At 40.9% G+C, this 22,203-nt stretch overlaps 1 pseudogene; it reads right to left on the bottom strand.

Moving 5' to 3' along the window:
• Window positions 1–22,203, bottom strand: part of LOC120568435 — a 45,316-nt pseudogene that overhangs the window by 18,433 nt on the left and 4,680 nt on the right.

Here is a 22,203-nt window from a genome sequence, read left to right as displayed (position 1 = left end):
GGTCGAAAGACAATGACTTTAATTGACCCTTGAGCTTCCAAATTTCTGTCTGTAATCTTACGCACTCCTCATTTAATTGTTTCATTGTGGCTTCACAAGAGGCATTTCCACAGGAACCTAGAGATAACCCTACATCACTGCTAGTCTCCATTCCAGGCTCCTCTCTGTCAATCTCCTGTCCCTCTTCTTCATCCAACTCATGTCCGTCTTCTCCACCTAACCCCTCTTCATCTCCCCCGTCAATTTCCTGTCCATCTTCTTCATCTAACTCATGTCTGTCTTCTCTGTCAAACTCTTGCCTGTCATCTTTGTCCATCTCCACTCCCTCTTCTTCTTTTCCAGTCTCTTGTCTGTCCAAACTAACTGCTCTTTTTCTCTTCAGTTCTTGTGTTTGTTTGAATCGCGTCATTTGATTAATCCTCTTCCTCTTGTTGGGGGAGCTGAGGTACGGAAATATTGTTGGGACAAAGTCAGGGTTCAGAGGGTTCTGGCTCTTCACACCTAGTGAGACAAATAATTCACAGTATAATTTAGATTATGAATAACTATCTCTAAACGTCAACAACGTGGAAGAAAGTTACAATGTCAGTGAAATAAACAATACTAGCTAGTATGTGAAGTTAATAAGGACTGAAGAACTCATATGTGCTATGCTTTGCAAAACGGTGACTCCAACAAATGCTCCAGGCTGCTAATGTTATAGTGTAAACAGCTTAGCCAACCAGTTGGTAATGTCACCAGTCTTAGGACACACACACACACACACACACACACACACACGTTTCAAGACTACAATCTTAAACTGGTTCTAAGCTTGAACAAATATCCTCAGTTTATGACTGATGTGATGTCTCTACCAGATATTGTAACAAGTTTTTATTAAACGATAAACTGACCTTTGATGCTAAACTCATGCTGTTAGACAGTATATGAACCAATTCACCCTGACTGCTTAATAATGTTTGGAAAGATTTGTATGTTATTATCTTTAAGTTGGCGGTTGGCGATTTGCGACAGTTAGCCATTAACAATATATTGACATCCACTTACCACAGACAAAATGAGCACTGCACAGATAAGTGTTTGCAGTTGGTGTCCAGTCTGTCCTCTTGATGGCTGCAAGCCACCTACTGTACCGGAGTGTGTAATATCAAGGCTTAAGTACTTCACAAGTTCCTTCAATATGGTCCAGCTGCGGCTTGCCTTCTCAGTTCCTTTTCGATCTCGCCGAATCAGGTACTCAATATGGCGACCGACAAGTTTGAGATGTCCGGGACGTCAGTTGTGACATCATCTGATATTCATGAATATGCACCGTCTATATATGACGAAAGCTTTTTCCCACGTCTAAACAATGAAATGTTCTCGCTCAATGAGTATTCACTAATTATAGGGGGAGACATGAATGCAGTGCAAGATTTAAATCAGGATAGATCAGGGGTCAATCACACAAAGGCCCAAAAACATACAGATATGTTTAGAGCAGTTGTGAAATCCCACCATCTTACAGATAAATGGAGGATACACAATCCTACTAGCAAGGATTATACCTTTTACCCCCACACATCACCTCACCCACTTCGCATTGATTATATTTTGTGTTCTAGTGAGCTTAAGACATTGTTCCACACGATAGCAATAGAACCAGCAATTCTTTCTGATCAAAGCGCTGATAACCACATTCCATTGTGATATGTTAGGAGAAAGATCTAGAAAGTGGCAATTTAATAACTCCCTTCTCCAGAACACTAGCCTGGATGCCAGCCGAACTTAGCCTCGCCCACAACATTCAAGATCGAAGTTTGGTCTGGACTTGATCCATTGGAGAGCAATTATGCTTGAACAAGATCTGTTTGGACCAATCCAATTGTCAGACAGATGATCAACAGTAACAGAATCAACCACGTCACCAAAGAGCGCTTGGGCTGAATTTGTTTACAACAGGTGGCTGCCGCTGGAGAATTCATACTTTGCAGTGACGTCATTACCATGGATACCTGGCGGGCAAGAAACGCCGATAGAATGGCGATGAACAGTGGCCAGCCACGGGAACTGCAGCCTTGCAGATTTCCAATACTACAATCAATCAACTATTTAGACCATATGTCACATCATATGTCACTCGGAACTTGTGATCCATACACAGCACCCGCTGATGTTTTCATTTCTTTGAAGCTGGCAAAGTCTCTACCAGACTTGAAGTTTGGAGATACAGTGCCTTGCGAAAGTATTCGGCCCCCTTGAACTTTTCGACCTTTTGCCACATTTCAGGCCTCAAACATAAAGATATAAAACTGTAATTTTTTGTGAAGAATCAACAACAAGTGGGACACAATCATGAAGTGGAACGAAATTTATTGGATATTTCAAACCTTTTAAACAAATAAAAAACTGAAATATTGGGCGTGCAAAATTATTCAGCCCCCTTAAGTTAATACTTTGTAGCGCCACCTTTTGCTGCGATTACAGCTGTAAGTCGCTTGGGGTATGTCTCTATCAGTTTTGCACATTGAGAGACTGACATTTTTGCCCATTCCTCCTTGCAAAACAGCTCGAGCTCAGTGAGGTTGGATGGAGAGCATTTGTGAACAGCAGTTTTTAGTTCTTTCCACAGATTCTCGATTGGATTCAGGTCTGGACTTTGACTTGGCCATTCTAACACCTGGATATGTTTATTTGTGAAACATTCCATTGTAGATTTTGCTTTATGTTTTGGATCATTGTCTTGTTGGAAGACAAATATCCGTCCCAGTCTCAGGTCTTTTGCAGACTCCATCAGGTTTTCTTCCAGAATGGTCCTGTATTTGGCTCCATCCATCTTCCCATCAATTTTAACCATCTTCCCTGTCCCTGCTGAAGAAAAGCAGGCCCAAACCATGATGCTGCCACCACCATGTTTGACAGTGGGGATGGTGTGTTCAGGGTGATGAGCTGTGTTGCTTTTACGCCAAACATAACGTTTTGCATTGTTGCCAAAAAGTTCGATTTTGGTTTCATCTGACCACAGCACCTTCTTCCACATGTTTGGTGTGTATCCCAGGTGGCTTTTGGCAAACTTTAAACGACACTTTTTATGGATATCTTTAAGAAATGGCTTTCTTCTTGCCACTCTTCCATAAAGGCCAGATTTGTGCAGTATACGACTGATTGTTGTCCTATGGACAGAGTCTCCCACCTCAGCTGTAGATCTCTGCAGTTCATCCAGAGTGATCATGGGCCTCTTGGCTGCATCTCTGATCAGTCTTCTCATTGTATGAGCTGAAAGTTTAGAGGGACGGCCGGGTCTTCGTAGATTTGTAGTGGTCTGATACTCCTTCCATTTCAATATTATCGCTTGCACAGTGCTCCCAAGTTTAAAGCTTGGGAAATCTTTTTGTATCCAAATCCGGCTTTAAACTTCTCCACAACAGTATCTCGGACCTGCCTGGTGTGTTCCTTGTTCTTCATGATGCTCTCTGCGCTTTACACGGACCTCTGAGACTATCACAGAGCAGGTGCATTTATACGGAGACTTGATTACACACAGCTGGATTCTATTTATCATCATTAGTCATTTAGGTCAACATTGGATCATTCAGAGATCCTCACTGAACTTTGGAGAGAGTTTGCTGCACTGAAAGTAAAGGGGCTGAATAATTTTGCGCACCCCCCTTTTTCAGTTTTTATTTGTTAAAAAAGTTTGAAATAGCCAATGAATTTCGTTCCACTTCATAATTGGGACCCACTTGTTGTTGATTCTTCACAAAAAATTACAGTTTTATATCTTTATGTTTGAGGCCTGAAATGTGGCAAAAGGTCGAAACGTTCAAGGGGGCCGAATACTTTCGCAAGGCACTGTATTTACATCTATCTTATAGAGAATCTGTCACCTTACACCGCACAAAAAATGAAAGCCTACAAAAGTATAGATAGCCATCTTTTTGTTTTTCAAGAGTGGATGGGTTAACAACACTGTCGTATGGGAGGTGAAAAACAGGAATATCTTCACAATCAAAGCAAAGGTTAGTGTTACTAGTTAGCTAGCTACCGCTAACGTTTGCTAATCTGTTCCGTCGTGTGATGAAGTCTTCATCTGAATACGTACACCCTGACTGCTGGCGAATGACAACTTGATAAGTAGTTTTTTTTATTTTTTTTTTTTAACCTTCTGCCAACACACTAGGCTATGTATCATGTAGGGTGACCAGACGTCCCAGTTTGACCGGGACAGTCCCGGGTCCCAACAAAAGCTGTGTCGGGAAGCTAATATATATCCCGGTTTACACCAACCACTATGAAATTGTCCCGGTTGTCAGTGATTACATAACCGAAGTGGTCTTATTATAGCCCGATCATTAACTAAACCCATGTAGAAAGACTAATAAAGCGTCCAGCATATGATTTTAACAATGTGTGTGTGTGTGTCAGTCAATCGTAGCGGTCTGTGTCTGCATAATCTTTGCAGCCAGCGTTACGATGTATATTTGTAAACATTGTTGCAACGCCTCTTCTTATCCGTCTTTTGCTGAAACCTTTGTTAAATTTCACAGTAGGCTTTCAGCCAACAAATTGATTATTGAGCAAATTCACTCCTCCAACAAATATACGTTATAGAATGATGTTCTTGCCCACCAGCCAGTAGTTGTGACGTCACGTGCAAAGTATGAATTGAGATGTGTAGATTCCACCATCGCGTCTGTTATAGAAGATATCGACAGCGCATTAATTTTAAAATCCTCAACTGGCCTGTCTCAAACTAGCTGATGGTGTGGCTGCGACTCAGCTGTTCAAGTGGCAGAGGCTGGTTTTAGAACGTAAGAGGCTTCACCTGTTTCAACGGCCAATAGAGAAGTCAGCTGGTAAAGTCAGATATCAACTATATGAATAAAATGATCATTAATCCATTTTATTTCTGCGTTACAAACAGCTTTACGAAATGGCAGAGTTTTAGACAGAGCCTCAACAACCGGCGTTAGAACAAAGCCGTGAATCAGAGAAATAAAACGTATTTTCGCCGATTCATCTCTAGAAATGCAACTGTAGCAAGCATCTCACTATCAATAGCTTTATCCACATTCAAATTTTTTAACGAAACAAATGATATATTCAGCTACAAAAAAAAAAAAAAGTCTAAAAGTCGGGAGTTAGGACGAATGCATTGTGCAAAGAGTGGTTGCTATGGAGACGATACAGTGTTGAGTTCTGTTGACAGTTGAGTTCCGTTGCTCTGATTGGTTGTAGGTCTATCCAATGAGTGCAGAGACATTCTCTTTCCTGGTTCGGTTGGAACCAAGCCACCAGGAAGAGCGGCATTTCTAAAAGCCACCATGGGCTTAGCGGATAACGGTGGTACTGCACCCCATGGCCCAGAAAGACTTTTCACATAGACATTGCATGGCGAAAGAAACGTCTATATTTCAGCGGATAATTTGTTTCGGGGTATATCAACCTACCAGCCCGAACACTGGAAGGGTCCTTGTTTAAAACGTCACGTTTTTAACATTTTTAACATTCACTAGAAGCGAATCCAGAATTATTAAATTTGGAATGATGAACATGCATTAATGGACGCGAGCAGACCCAAAGGGACTGCACACGCCCGCTCTCATGACTGTACTCCCGAGCTCATGTAGCTAGCTGTAATAATGGATATAGCTAATGGTTGTAATTCACGTGTTCTATTAATCCATCCATGGTATGGATTATGAAGTTATGATATATCCGAGGGATGTATGCATGTTGTAAAGCCTGTTACGTGGATGTAACGTCATTAGAGTTTCCCAAACTGGCGGGGCTATCGGCTAGCTAGCTAGTTGCTAACATCAGGGTTAGCTAGCATGGCTGTATTAAGATCATGCCTACATAACGTTACTACAGACCTAGTGATTACATCGCCTTGGTTCTCTATTATGATACATCCGAGGGCTATATGCTGTAAAGCTTGTAACGTGGATGAGAGATGAAGCCATGGATGAGCTCTGTTCACAAAACTGCAGGCTAACTGCTAGCTGTCTTTATGTCTTTTGAGCACTCTCATTGGAACATACGGGGCTTACCGCCGAACACTGTATCCAGTTCTCTTAATACATCTATGGTTGGAACACGCCCCATAATCACAGCCCAATAGATAGCCAAAGTCACACCCCTTCTGGTGGACCTCATGGGACCTTAACTTAGAAAAAATAGACTGTATAAAAATATGAATGGTAGTGAACGGGAAGAGGCAAATTATTTTTTTATCCCGTTTGAATTGAGCCATGGATTACAAATATGATGTTCCTCAATTTAAAAGATAATTTTTCAACCGAAGAAAGTCAGTTAGCCGGAGGTTTGTCGTAGTACCACTTAGTTTTGTGTGAAACCGCTCAGTGAACTACATCTCTTGTCTCACACAATTTACGTCACCTAGCTTGATGCTCAACTTGCTCGCTAGCTAGCTAGCTTAGCTGTTCCACAACACATGTAACGTTATCTTATCTGATGTTTTATCCAGTGAAATGTTTTCAGCAGATAAGCAAAAGAACAAGCAAGATCCTCTGCTCATTTGAGTAACGTTACATCCCCAGTACGATACACACAGACATCGTAGCTTCAGCGAGACATCATCCATGAGACATTGAAGTGTGTAGTCTTTCTAATTACGTATTTTCACAGTCTTATACTTCAACAGTTTAACAATAAACGGAGACTTTCTTCGGTTGAAAAGTAATGTTTTAAATTGACGAACATCGTATTTGTAATCTATGGCTCAATTTAAACGGGATCAAAAAATAATTATTATCTCTCCATTGACTCTCGTTCATATTTTTTCCGAATTAAGGTACCATGACCGGAAGTAGAAGGGCGGGACTTCGGCTCTCTATGGAGCGATTTCAGACTCATATTCTGACTAGAATCTGAGTATGACCACGTCAGGCTACCAGAACACAGCTTTTAATGAAGAATTTAGAGCCAAACTGGCTGAGTTTATATCAATCAATACTGATTCAGTTTCTGACCCTGCATTCGTTTGGCAGGCAACTAAATGATTTATTAGAGATTTAACATCTTCCTTTGCAGTCAATTTGAAGAGAAAAAGAGAAGCAAGGATTGCAGGGTTGGAAAAACATTGTAAATCTTTAGCAGTCTCCTAAGACTTGTTTTTCTAAATACACACATTTAGAAAAACACATACACATACTCCTCTAGTCACAAGTCGAACAGAACTAAATGATTTGCTAAGGAGATCTGAATTCATAATGCACAGAGTGTGGCAAAATTATTATTTAAAAATGGTTGTAAACCAAGCAAATTGCTTGCTCTGAAATTAAAACAAAGCGAATCCAGAGCTACTATCAACCGCATCCGCACAGACTGAGGTATCAACGAATCCTAAAAGATATCAATGCCACGTTTCAATCCCTTTATTCAAAGTTGTACGAGTCCTCCTGCAATCCAGAGCTGACAGTGTCAGGAGTTCCTAAAATAGCTAAACCTGCCTCTTCTTGACCCAGAGGACGCAGAAGAACTGGGTCAACCTATAACGTTACAGGAACTTAAATTAGCATTAAAAACAGTTAAAAAAGGGAAAACGACAGGGTTGGATGGAATTCCGTCAGAACTTCTTCTACAGTACTCAGCCATAGAGATGGATACTTTCCACCAACAAACCAACACTGCGCTAATTTCTGTTATACCCAAAAAGGGCAAAGATCTTACGGACTGCTCAAATTTCAGGACCATCAGTCTCATTGGGATATTAAGCTTTATTCCAAAGTCTTGGCACTCCGCTTAGAGCACCTTTGTTGAGAAGCTAGTCCACCCCGACCAATCAGGTTTTATAACAAAGCGTCATGTTGCAGACAATATACGCAGACTATTTCATGTACAGTAATAGAAGAAGCTAGAAATCTTCCAACAATGGCAGCAGTTTTATCAGTGGATCAACATGGCATCATGACTTTGCGTAAATATATACGCCACTTTCATAAAGCCAAATGGCGTGTTATTTTACGCCATTTTCAGCTATCCACGTGTATGATACACGCTGGAAACAGCTGATGTAAACAGACCCACCACGTGGCCTCGCCACGTTGCGCGTTATCGCGAGAACGCGACGTACTATCGCGAGAACGTCACACGCCTGGCAAGAAAAAAAAAATGGTTGAGTTTAGGAAAAGAACACAGGGAAAGGCTTTAGTAACAAAACAGTGACAAAAACACAGAAAATAACGACTAAAACACGCTTACGACAACAACAAATGGTTGGGTTTAGGAAAGAAACATTGGGTAAGGCTTATTAAAAACAAAAAATTAAAAAAAGAAAAACGGCAAAAAACGGCCGAAAAATCGCCACACGCGAACCCGGCTCTCCCAGGTGAAAGTCCTGTGTTTTACCCTTCCGCCACCCAACCTACCTCCTTACCCAATCCCCCGTTCCTTTATACCACTCGCTACGGCAGAAATGGACTCGCAATATAGGCCAATGGCGGCCGATTTGCGTTGATATACACGCAAAAATGCGATTATGTGTCTTCATAACACGCAAAAACGGAATACAAATTGGCGTGTCATACATACGCCAATTCATGAGATCAGTCTGCAGTGGATGCAGAAAAGGCTTTTGACCGCCTAGAGTGGAACTACTTGTGGCAAGTAATGGAGATGCTTGGTTTGGGGGCCAAATTCATTGACATGGTGCATACTTTATATGCGAATTCCACGACCATAGTCTCAACCAATGGCTTGCATTCTCAACCATTTCCCATCAAGCGGGGCTCTCGACAAGGATGCCCGCTTTCCCCCATGCTGCTTGCAATCGCTCTTGAACCGTTAGCCCAAGCCATAAGGCAAAATAAAATCTGTAATGTCCAGATTAAATCCAATAGCAGCTCAATATCATTATTTGCAAGTGATATTTTTTGTACATCTCTGATCTTGAGGATCTATTCTAAAAGTTCTTAAGATCTTCAACGAATTTGGCTAATCTCTGGCTATAAAATTAACTGGAATAAATCTAATCTTTATTGAACAACACGCATGTGACGTCAGCTATTAGTGGTACAATACCAACCCAAAGCAAAATTACATATTTGGGCATCATCATACACGCATCACTACAGCGAGTTGTCCAGGACAACAATGAAACTATAAGTAATGTTCAAAGTGATCTGGCCAAGTGGTCTGCGCTGCCAGCATTGTTACGATCCAGGATTGCTGTAAAATCTATCACATGGCCCTTTAGCTACAGGCCCTCAGAGTGTGGACGGACCCCTCATCTACAGTTCCATGGAGAGAAATAGAGCAAAACCTCATTGGAAGTCTAAAAGCCTTTTTATAGTTGTGCGTTGAATTGACGGCGCAGGGTCCGGCGTAGACGCAGGGTCTGCGTCTACGCCGGACCCTACGCCGTAGCCTGACGTGCACCTCTCGAAAAATCGCGGTGACGCACGTCGCTCGGCCATGGCTTGGTAGCGTTGCATTTCCCCCGACTCATTTCCTGGGGCCTGTTGCACAAAACCAAGATAAGGGATTAAGCCGGGATATTCAGGTTATCCTGGATGAATTTAGCTTTGACTTGGTTGCACAAAAGCAGGTTGAATTAAACCCAGCCAAGTAACCATGGCGATTTATTCTTTGCAGCTAGCCTGGTCCAGAGCAGGCTAAGATTAATCTTGGAGTCTTATGTGTTAAATAAGCTGCCGCTCTGATCCGAAATAAACATGTTTAACAGTTATTCCGTTGTCTTCTGAATGTGTTCCGCTTCATTTTATTAACATGCATTACTTGTCACTATTGCTGTCACGAGTTTGATTTAAATCCTACGATTGCAGTTGTTGAGATGGTAATGGTAAAAAGTGGGACGATACGGAGGAAATGGGCTTTTCCTCCGCTGCTGTCCCCGTGAAATGTGCACCCGCCCGTGCAACGCGAGGAGGCGGGGGGAGGCAGGGGGATCCTCCCACACCGTGCAGCGGACTCTAAAAGGGGACTTTTAGCGTCAATAACAACGATCAAACGTCCTTTTTTTACCAAATGGGAGTGAGAATGTGTTGGAATGCCACAAAGCTTCTTAATCATTTTATTTTGGGGCTGTCACTTGTCATCTTCGAGCTTGGGAGTGAGAAAAAAAAAAAACATGAATAATAACAGGCTATATTGTTTTACAGATATGCTTACAGTGTGTATTGAAGTCAGTTCTTTTTCTAGTTTTTGTCCTGTCATGCTTGTTCTGTATGAACATTAATTATAGAAAGATATTTAGAATTAGACATAGCTTATGGAGATTTGTGCATATGGTTGTAAAACATATTCTCGCATTATGAATAAGCTTTGAAATTAAGCCTAGTCCTTATAAATTTTTCAGGAACAAGAATTCCCTCTGCTCACTTTTAAGGCGAATTAGACAATAATACATTTTATTTATATAGTGCTTTACAGGCTACTCAACCAGCACATTTAGCACATAAAAACAGATACAGCAATAAAACCAACACATAAAACAAGCATATTAAAGCAATTAAAACGTGGAGTGACTAAGTAGATTTTTTTTAAATCCATACGTATTCTGTCGGTCCGCTATTGTCTGTCGGACTTTTTTTCCGTTTGATAACAGCTGTATTTCCCTTTTTGCATATTATATGTTTCCCCTCCTCGTAAATTTCCATTAGAAGCTGCTGCTCAGCGGGTGAAACATATGCTGCACACGTCTTTTCCATTTCTGCATCAGTAAATCTGTGATCGATACCGTGGTCTATTTAAGAATCCAATCCAGTCCAATCCACCTTTATTTATAAAGCACTTTAAAAACAATACTGTTGACCAAAGTGCTGAACACAGTCTATGAATAAACAATAACATACAACAGAGGCACAACACAATATTAATAAAACAATAAAAATAAATACAGCAATACAAAACTCAAAGTCAACCCTCAAACTGAGTTAAAAGCCAAAGAAAATAAATGAGTTTTAAGACGAGATTTAAAAACAGCAAGAGACTCAGTCAGTCTGATGTGCAAAGGCAGCTCATTCCAGAGTCTCGGAGCTGCCACGGCAAACGCACGGTCACCTCTGGATTTACGTTTAGTCCTGGGGACGACCAGTAGTGCCTGGTCAGCCGACCGGACACTTTTTCAGTTATCCTGGATTTCTTTATTCTATTTTTGTGCAACAGGCCCCTGGTTCTCCTTCTCCATAAACAATGTGAAATCAAGGAGAGAGTTAACTTCTACTGCTCCAGATTTCCCACCGTGGTCAGAAAACACAGGGAAGACACTTTGTTTCTCTCACTATGACACTCTCTCACTTCTCCCTCTACCACACATTCCTCCCCCCACCCCACACACACACACAGCTCGACGCACACACCAGCGCACAAGTATAAACATCAGGCCACTTATGTAGGCTACGGCGAGAGCTCTGCGTGGAGCCTCCGCACAACTGTAAAACAGCCTTAAGACTGCAAGACCTTGCCTTTGCAGGTGTTTGTCCAAAAAAGTGTATGCTAACCTATGGTCCTATTATCACCAACACAATGGCCAACTTTAAACAGGTGGAGGAGCACCTGTGCTACACCAATCAGTGGCATTTGAATACCCCAATATGGCACAATACACACTTAATGTCTGGTAACAAACCTTTTGCTTGTAAGCATTGGAGTGACAGAAGTATTTATACTCTAGGCCAGTTATTCAATGAGAAAGGTATGTTTAGTTTTGAAGACCTGAGAGCTACTTTTGAGGTCCCCAGGGCATCCTTTGCTATTATCTTTGCTTAAGATCAGCCCAAAAATGTTATGGAGTGCCATGGGGAAACGCGTCCAGTCATTAAATGTTTTTTTGATTTCCCTGTGAGAGGACTAGTGTCCATGATTTATGCTAAATTGATGCAAGTATCCATAGGATAACTCCCATAGTAAAGAAATTGGGACAATTGATGGGATACAGTTTTGGGACAACATTTTCCACTGTTCCAAAAACCCAAATCACCAGTATATCCACTTCAACATACGCCATAGGACATATTTGACACCTCAGAAGAGTTACGTCTCTAAAGGCATTCCTACTGCCTATTGCACGTTCTGTCAACCTGAACAAACTGGAACTTTGCTGCACACGGTCTGGGAGTGTGAACAGGTACACGAGTTCTGGCATAAAACAACATCAATATTATCTGATGTGATAGGATGTCTAATTCCTACTGACCCGATTGTTTTGTTACTTAATGATGACTAAATTACACCTGCTTGAGAGATAAGAGGAAAATTTGGCTAGCTGGCTCAACTGCAACCAAGAAAATGATAGCTCAACGCTGGCTCCCCCCCTCACTCGCTTTGTATAAAACAGTGGTTAGCGTATTTTCTAGACATAGGTTGATAGTTGATGATTTGGCTTGGTTAATCCTTGCTGTAGAGAGTACAAGCATAACTATGGGACAGCACAGCAGCAAAAATATCAGACCTAATGACCTCAGCGTCACAAGAACTAGATGAGAGTGATTAGGCAAGGTGTGATTTCGGTTTGTGTGTTTTGTTTTTCTTGTGACTGCAAAAGGGTGGGAGATGTTTTGAGCAATTTGTGTTTTTTCTGTTTTGTATACCATTTGACACTAACTGTCATACATTGTGGAATGTATTCTGTATGTCTGAATGATATAAAATGGTGCTAATAAAAAATTGATCACAAAAAAAAGATACACTGACCTGAACTTTGCAGTCACTGGTGCCGATAGCTAGGTAGTTTCCCCCTTTGGCCCAGGATAGTGAGCAGATGTAGTCCTCCTCACTCGCCAACCTCATGAGGAAAAAGATTTGATCTTGTGCGTAATCCAACAGGTAAACACGGTTATTAAAGTGATGGTTTGGAGTAATTCACCCTAGGGTCCTTTGCACCATGACCTCGAGCCAAACACCCCCCCAGAAGCTTTTTTCACCTGGGTCTAACATTGGGAGAGTTAGCGTAGAGTAGCGTTATCAGCTGAATAGCTTAGCGCAGGGGCTAACGGACCCACGTTTGTATCTCGTAAATTACCCCACTAATAATGCCCGAAATGATACCAAACGTCTACAAGTAGTACAAATAGGTTATGCTCTCATAAAACGATGGATTGGAAAGTTTGTAAGTACACCATAAGTTTATGTAAATAACACTCGCCTGCTGGCTTCTGCTCTCTGTTGTTGCTGCTACCGACCGCAGGATCATTGGCCAACACAGCTCACCTGACCTGGAGCCCTGTCGGTAATATACAGGTCATTTTATTTACCACGAAAACAGCACACTGCCATCTACATAGCCCCCGATGCTAACGTTAGCACAAGTTTGGCTCACTGCTAACCATAGTGAACAAACTGCAGTGCGATCACCTGGAGGGGATACAGGGGACTTTTACAAGGCGTCCTTAAAGTCTGTACTCCCCAGCTTTTTCCAGCGTGTAGCTTGTGCTACTAGAGGGAAGAACACACTAGAACACAGCCAAGTAGTAGGACTATCAAAACCTGACCTGACACTGCCCTATCTCATCTCCAGGACTGCTTCCAATAAGGACATGGTTGTGTGCAATATGTTACAGAACAGAGCCCTTTATTATTATGATTTCATCTTGCTTGTATGCTGCACAATTTACATTACAGCAGAGGTGTACAACTGAATGTTTACTCAGAGTTCAATGTTCCTACACTAGTTCAATTAGTATTAGTATTTTGTCTTTGAATTATTTTTACTTGAATTCTTACATTTTAAAGAAAATAAATAAGAACTGTTTTCATTCAACATTGTGCCCATTATTATCATCAGTGATTAAGTAACTCAGACTTTTAAAAACACATTTTTAAAGGATATTGTCTAATTATCGTTATCGTCAAAAATATCGAGATATTTTTTGTCCATATTGCCCAACCCTATAGTATATCCTAATTTTTTAAATATCTTAAAATGAAACCATATCTTGGCATTAACTACTGCATTTTGACATAAATTAGCCAACCTTAGCATTAGCAACGGATAGCTACTTTGCAAGCCAATAAAATACTAAATAAATATATATAAAAAAATACTGTTTAATATTATGATTTTCTGTCATTTAGTCCACGGACTTTGGGCTAGCCTGTATGATAACACATCTAAATGCTACTTTAATCAACGTAAACTGTCACAGAGTTAAGTTGCTTATGCTGATAAGAGCCACATGCTGTATTACACCGTTTCATATATGCATTCATTGAACCTACCTAAAGCAGTGGCCCTTCTTCCATGCTCTCACGTCATGCATCTACCATCATGTGGAGATGGGGAGGGGCGCCTCAAACTTTTCACAGTTGCATCATGTAACTTGATGCACATATATTTGTACATTAGCAGGAATGTAGCACAATATGGATGTGAAAGCAATTATAATTAGCCTATGTGACAATAAAACTTGTTTTGGTTCAAATCAACAAATCATCGTGATCTCAATATTGACAAAAATAATAGCCATAATCGTGCAGCCCTAATGCATACATTGCTGTTGTCACAGAAAAATAACATGCATTAATGTTATGAGGAAAAACCTCTACACTTACAGAAATCATTTCGAACATCAGGAGCATCCAGGATTTTGTCAGGAGTTGAAGATATGTATCTAGTCTTTTTGACAGAGGCAGGGGTTGCACCCTGACTCTAGAGGACTTTCAAGTTGTTTTGATAGCCTGTACATTAGACCAAAGTAAAAAAACTAAATGTAAATAAAATATTAATGCAATATTTTTGCCAAGCAATAAGTTGACACACATCCTCAAGTTACCTTCTGGAGCATTCAGCGGTTTCCCTCCAAGGTGAAGGATCTTTGAATCTTCAATGTTGTATCCATTTAGTGACATAGACCAGGCTTTCTTTTAAAAAGGAACACGCCAATTTATTTGGACTTTAGCTTATTCACTGTATCCCCCAGAGTTAGATAAGTCCATACATACCCTTCTCATCTCCATGTGTGTCGTAACTCTATAATAACACCAAATAACAAGGTCACATGAGACAAAGCCATCTTCTAACCGTATACATACTGGGAACTAGGCCTAATTCTCAGAAGGCGAAGCACTGCTACTGCACCTGAGAAGCCCCGCGGTGAGGAGCAGAGTGTAACGGTGCTTTTCAGGTGTTGCACTAATCACTCTGCCCAAGTAGCAGTGCTTCGCCTTCTGAGAATATAGTTCCCAGTATGTATACGGTTAGAAGATGGCTGTCTCTCATGTGACCTTGATATTTGTACACGCTGTGAATACACAAATCACAACATGTAAATGGGAAAATGTTGGCGTTATTTTGTCACTTATTGGGAGCAGTAGGCTAGATGGAGCCAGTTACCTCCAGGATCTGCGCTAACCTAGGCTAGCGGTGGGGATTTCAGTACAACACGCACGGAGATGAGAAGGGTAATGTATGGACTTATCCAACTCTAGGGGATACAGTGAATAAGCTAAAGTCCCAATAAGTCAGCGTGTTCCTTTAAAGTCACAATCAATATAATACATTTAAATCTGTTTAAAATCAATACAATCCTTTAATTCACTGAAGGATCATGTAGGTGTATCAAAAAAAATACTTACTGATGTTTCTGTTGTATCGATTGTGTCCACAGGCTGATTTTCTTTTGAAAGCAGAAAACTTGCCACATCCATTTGTTTGCGGTTTCTTGTGGGAATGAAGTGGTCGCTAGGCCTGTCACGATAACAAATTTTGCTGGAAGATAAATTGTCCCAGAAATTATTGCGATAAACGATAATATTGTTGTTGAGAGACCATTTTCATCTAATATAATGATAATGGCATAATAATGCAGGTACACCTTTTCAAAGATCAATACACTTTTATTTCTAAAGAATATTTAACACTGGAACTGGCAGACATTTTAAATATCCACAATATGTCTTTGATCTCCTTTAGTATGTCGTCTTTCACGCTGTTGTACAGTTGTGGAATTGCCGTTTGTGACACGTATGTTCTCCCAGGCAATCCATACTGGCTGTCAAATATTTGCAGCATTCCTCGAGTGTTTGTGCGATAGACTACAGACTCTGTACTACATTTAACAATTATTTAACACTAAATATAAAATTTAAATAATATATAATTAATAAATTAAATCTATCTATCTATCTATCTATCTATCTGCCACATGGCAAGTAAATGTTTGTACCAAAATAGTTCTGTTTTTCAGTCTTCATTTTGGCAAAGGTGCAGCTTCTGCTCCTCTGCGCGCGCACACACAACGCACGCACGCACGCACGCACGCACGCACGCACACGCACACACACACACACACACACACACACACACACACACACACACACACACACACACACACACACACACACACACACACACACACACACACACACACACACACACACACACACACACGTTAATGTTCTGGGCACTGTCGGACACATGCAGCCACTTTTCCTGAAACCGCCTGCGAGACTGACAAGTCCACAGCGGCGTGTAGTGTCCGAGCCTGTCTCCACCACCTCCACCTGCAGGTTGTCAGCTGTGGTTTGGGATGAAAGGGAGAAAACGGAACGCCGAGTAACACAGCGGATATCGCTCATATACTTTACTTTTTTTTTTTTGACCCGCGCCTTAACTGCAAAGTGCTGCGGGAAACCCTGCTCCAACTCTCAACTGGCGTTTTCTGTCTCTCTCTCTTCGCCAGGAGTCCCGCCCCCACAAAGACCACACGACTGACAAGAGGGTTCACTCCTCGTTACGCTAAGGAACAGAGAGTGGTTATCCAGTCTCTTTGGTAGAGAGAGAGAGAGAGAGAGAGAGAGAGAGAGAGAGAGAGACAAGGAAAACAAACAAGCATGCAAATAGAAATTATCGCGGCCGGAAAAATTATTGAGCTCATTTTTTTTATCGTGCGATTAATTGATTTACTGAATATCGTAACAGGCCTAGCGGTTGCCCCCATCTTAGTGGGTGTCCGCTTTTTATTTTTGCCTAAGATACAAAAAATAGGTATACGTGCAGTTTAGTGTCCCAAATTCCCTATGGAAGATTCTATGTGCAGTTTAGTGTCCCAAATTCCCCCATACAATGGGCCTTATTCACCAATATCTTCCTAAGTTTTCTCTTAAATATGTTCTTAAGAAAGTCCCTAAGAAAAGTCTACATCGGATTCATGACGTATTCTTAAACGGAATTGTTTGCACCTGTGTTCTTAGGATTGATGAATCCCACGTCTTCGTAATTGAAAGCGCATGCCAGTTGTTGCTAATTAGCATAAACAAACGCCCTGCAAATTCCCATATAAGGACACGACACTTCCTGTGCACCTCCTGGGAAGCGCTGAGATGGTTGTCGGAGGCACAGATGACTTGTACATTGCAGTGGTGTACTGAATCTCAGTACTTAAGTAAAAGTACAAATAACCAGAGACATATTTACTTTAGTTAAAAGTACCACAATGACAACCCTACTTATGAAGGTAAATATGGTGCAAAACGTGAGAGCTTGTAGAATACAATGTGAGAACTTGCAGAACAAAAAAATTGAACTTGTATGTTAAAATTTGCACTTGTAAAATAAAAATTTGCACTTGTAAAATAAAAATGTGCACTTGTAAAATAAAAATGTGCACTTGTAAAATAAAAATTTGCACTTGTAAAATAAAAATTTGCACTTGTAAAAATTATTCACATTTGAAGTCACAAAAGAAAAAAACATGAGAGCTTGTAAAAAAATCTGAACTTGTAAATTGAAATTTGCACTTGTAGAAAAAATATTCACAAATGTGTAGATTGATATTTGCATGAACACAATGACAGCTGCAAACTTGTAATGCAACATTTACTCATGTACTTTTTTTTACTCAGGTTGATTTTCCATCACAACCACAACTCAGTGATTACAACCTCCGAATCTGTCACTGTATGCGCTCTCGCATCACAAAGAGGCGAATCTGCGCCGAATTTGTTGCGCGATACATTTGGTGCAAAACTAATTTGTACCTGTGGACTTAGGCTGTGGAGCTCTGATCCAACAGAACGGGGAAAGCAGGGTTTCTATCGCCAGATGAGGGACAACTCTGTCCGGCTTATTTAGCTATGTCGCATGGAAGCCTGGTTGAATAGCAAGCTAGCGTTAGCTAACTAACCAACCAGCCTGATTCTAAATAAATACCTTTTAATTATCTTAACACTTTTTAACAGTCAAACTGAAACACTGGCGGTGAGCTCCAGGTCCTGCAGCCGCAGACGGACCGTCACCAGCGGGTATCGGCCAGCGGAGCAACATCGCTATTATTGCCAGAAAGCTTCGCTGCCGACCTCGACCTGCAGTCGGAGCTCCAGCGGGACACGGAGAGCCCCGACCCGGTAGCATCGGCACCCCCCGGCCATGACCACAGCTTGCTTTGCTGATGTTGTGCCTCACTGCCAATCATTGCACCCGCTTGGGCAGCAACAATAGCTTCTGCATAATTACATCCACCTCGCGGGCAGCAGCAATCATTTTTGCCGATAATGGCGTCATCTCTTAACCCTCGTTGCTGCCGAGATTTGCACCCAGGTAGCAAGGAAATGATAGTCTGATAAAACATTGATGTCTCTAAACGTTGTAAAATTATAATCATCATTGATGAACATGACAAAGGAATGTATATAGCCTACATTTTAATTAAACAGTAGCTACTTTGCCTTATAAAATCATTATTTCCCCTTATGGATGGAAGTCTTGGCAGGGATGCAGAACTTGGCACGTGTTACCCGCTGATGACGGTCCGTCTGCGGCTGCAGGACCTGGAGCTCACCGCCAGTGTTTCAGTTTGACTGTTAAAGTGTTTAGATAACTAAAAGGTATTTATTTAGAAGCTGGTTAGTTAGCTAACGCTAGCTTGCTATTCCACCAACACTAGCGGTGAGCTGCTACCGGGTGCGGGGCTCTCCGTGTCCCGCTGGAGCTCCGACTGCAGGTCGAGGTCGGCAGCGAAGCTTTCTGGCAATAATAGCGATGTTGCTCCGCTGGTGACGGTCCGTCTGCAGGACCTGGAGCTCACCGCCAGTGTTTCAGTTTGACTGTTAAAAATGTTAAGATAATTAAAATGTATTTATTTAGAATCAGGCTGGTTGGTTAGTTAGCTAACGCTAGCTTGCTATTCAACCAGGCTTCCATGCGACATAGCTAAATAAGCCGGACAGAGTTGTCCCTCATCTGGCGATAGAAACCCTGCTTTCCGTTCTGTTGGATCAGAGCTCCACAGCCTAAGTCCACAGGTACAAATTAGTTTTGCACCAAATGTATCGCAACAAGTGTTGCAAAGTCGAGGCGAGATTCGCCTCTTTGTGATGCGAGAGCGGATACAGTGACAGATTCGAGAGGTTGTAATCACTGAGTTGTGGTTGTGATGGAAAATCAACCTGAGTAAAAAAAAAGTACATGAGTAAATGTTGCATTACAAGTTTGCAGCTGTCATTGTGTTCATGCAAATATCAATCTACACATTTGTGAATATTTTTTCTACAAGTGCAAATTTCAATTTACAAGTTCAGATTTTTTTACAAGCTCTCATGTTTTTTTCTTTTGTGACTTCAAATGTGAATAATTTTTACAAGTGCAAATTTTTATTTTACAAGTGCACATTTTTATTTTACAAGTGCAAATTTTAACATACAAGTTCAATTTTTTTGTTCTGCAAGTTCTCACATTGTATTCTACAAGCTCTCACGTTTTGCACCATATTTACCTTCATACCTACTTAAGTAAAAGTACCTGATTTTAAAATGTACTTTAAGTAGTGCTGTCAGTTAAACGCGTTATTAACGGTGTTAACGCAAACCCGTTTTAACGGCGTAATTTTTTTAATCACGAGATTAACGTTCTTTTTGGCCAAACTTTGTAGTTTTTTTTCACATACTGTTGCAACAACTAGTAATATTAGAAAAACTACGCCACCACACCGGATCTAGCTAGACCGGAAACAAAACAACAGGCACGCTGCACACAATTGTTTGGGCTTGCAAGCCGGCCAAAGAGTAGTAGGCTAACGTTATGTTTTGAGTGGATGGCGATGAAGAAGCTTGAGGCTGCGCTGGAGCACAGCAGGTAATTTATTGTGTATCCGTGTCGTGTGTATATCGGTTTGTTTAATAATCAAAGTAGGTCTGTGTCAGAACAGTAATGTTAATGATTGGGTGTGTGTTTATGTGCGTGCGGGTAGGCTATGCATGTGTGAAAGATAGGAGTGTGTGTGTGCGTGAGTGAGTGAGTGAGTGAGTGAGTGAGTGAGTGAGTGAAAGATAGGAGTGTGTGTGTGCGTGAGTGTGTGAGTGTGGTGAGTGAGTGAGTGAGTGAACTAAATAAAAGGGACAAAAAGAAATCAATGGACATTTAGAATGGATAAAAATGTGCGATTGAGAGTTAACTATGACATTAATACGACTAATCGCAATTAAATATTTTAATCGTTTGACAGCACTAACTGTAAGTATTAAAAGTAAAAGTACTTATTTGCATATTACCATTTTAAATGGTAATATGTCCACTACCACAAACAAGGCCTGACTTTTAAAAAAGTTCCTGTCCTAACCACCATAAAAACTGGTCAGTGGTGCTGCGCCCAGGCTCTGGAGCACCAGAGCCGGGTTGGAAGCTGATAAAAGATCAGCGGTGCCCTATACATCTATGGCAACCAAACTTCACTGGTGAGACAAACCTGTGACGGTCAGGAAGACATTTTGGCAAGGGGAAAAACTGTTCAGAAAATGTAACGGAACGTTGTATAAATGTAGTGGAGTAGAAAGTATAGATAATTGCCGCAGAATGTAACTTAGTAAAAGTCAAAAGTATGCACTATTGATTCTACTTAAGTAAAGTACAGATACTGAAAAATGTACTTAAGTACAGTAACAAAGTATTTTTACTTCATTACATTCCACCACTGCATTTTGCCCCTATAAATAGCTCGATCAATCACCAAATAACGCAGGATTTAATCAGTTTAATTGCTGATGTAAATTGCAGTGTTAGTGTTTCTTTGCATACTAGGATTTTTTTTTCCCAACTATCAGAAATACATTACAGTAAAATACTATCATTGTAAACGACTGAACAATTAAATAAAATGCAGTGACCAATTATTTGGAGCAAATTGTCAACCCCTAAAATGTGCGTAAGAGTGCTCTTGAGTGTTCGTAGATTTTGTTCTTAGCTAAGAACAAGTCCAAGATAAGAAAACATTAGTGAATGTCAGAATCTTCAAGTGGGGTTTAAGAACACATTTTTTCGTAAGAACGGTTGGTGAATGAGGCCCATTGTACTTTATTATGAACCTGCTAAACCACCGGTTTAAACAGGTGGTTTATAGCCCTAACCCTATAACCCTAACCACCATCATTTGGCACACTAAAAATATATTTTGGGACACTAAACTGCACGTAAACCCCAAAAATATCCCAGTGATTAACATTTGCAGAGATATAATTACACTGCATTAATATAATGGCACACATTACCTGGTGTTTTTGATGAACTGAGCGACACGTTGGCAGATTTGCCAGGAGACAATCCGTTCAAGGCGGATGAGTTTGATGAGCTAGCCTTCCTCTGCCACCTTGCCATGGGAGCGTTTGTGATGGGCATATCCAGCTTCAAGATGCTATGGATGTCGTTCTCAAACCCAAACTGCGCCATTATATCCAGGTTTTCACACGGCCTGTAATATATGTTAGGTTATAAAAAGTTAAACCATTGATGATGTCTGATAAAAATATACTTTTAGTTAAATGAACACTGAATCAATACCGATTGCATCACACCACACTAATCAGCATTTGACTGCCTCACTCCAACCTAGTTTCTAAAGAATTAATTAGGTTATGTTTGTTATTTAGCATTAAAGTAGATGCTCTAGGAGACTTATTGTTTAAACAACTTTGGGAGCCACTCCCTTTTTTATCCAGACTGATTAGAACAAAGAAAATGTGTATCTCTGTAGAATTGGCACTACCATGATAAACGACCTTTGTCTGTGACCTGGAGTGAACCTGACATCAGAAGTGTGTCCTTAACCTGAGAGACAGGAATATAATTCGGAAACAGAGGTGATCTCAGGACTGCGGACCTGGGACCATGGATGTGCCTGGGACCCGACAAGGGAACAAGGTTCTGTAGTCCGCTGGTTACAGTGTATTTTTTTGTCATGTCTCGTGACTGATTGACGTAACTCCTGAAGAGGAGGCATGTCATTTCAGTCCACTGCTGGCAGTGTTTTC

The sequence above is a fragment of the Perca fluviatilis genome, chromosome 11 (genome assembly GCF_010015445.1).
Source record: "Perca fluviatilis chromosome 11, GENO_Pfluv_1.0, whole genome shotgun sequence".
Classification (NCBI taxonomy): Eukaryota; Metazoa; Chordata; class Actinopteri; order Perciformes; family Percidae; genus Perca; species Perca fluviatilis.
This window is presented reverse-complemented; position numbering and strand designations above follow the sequence as displayed.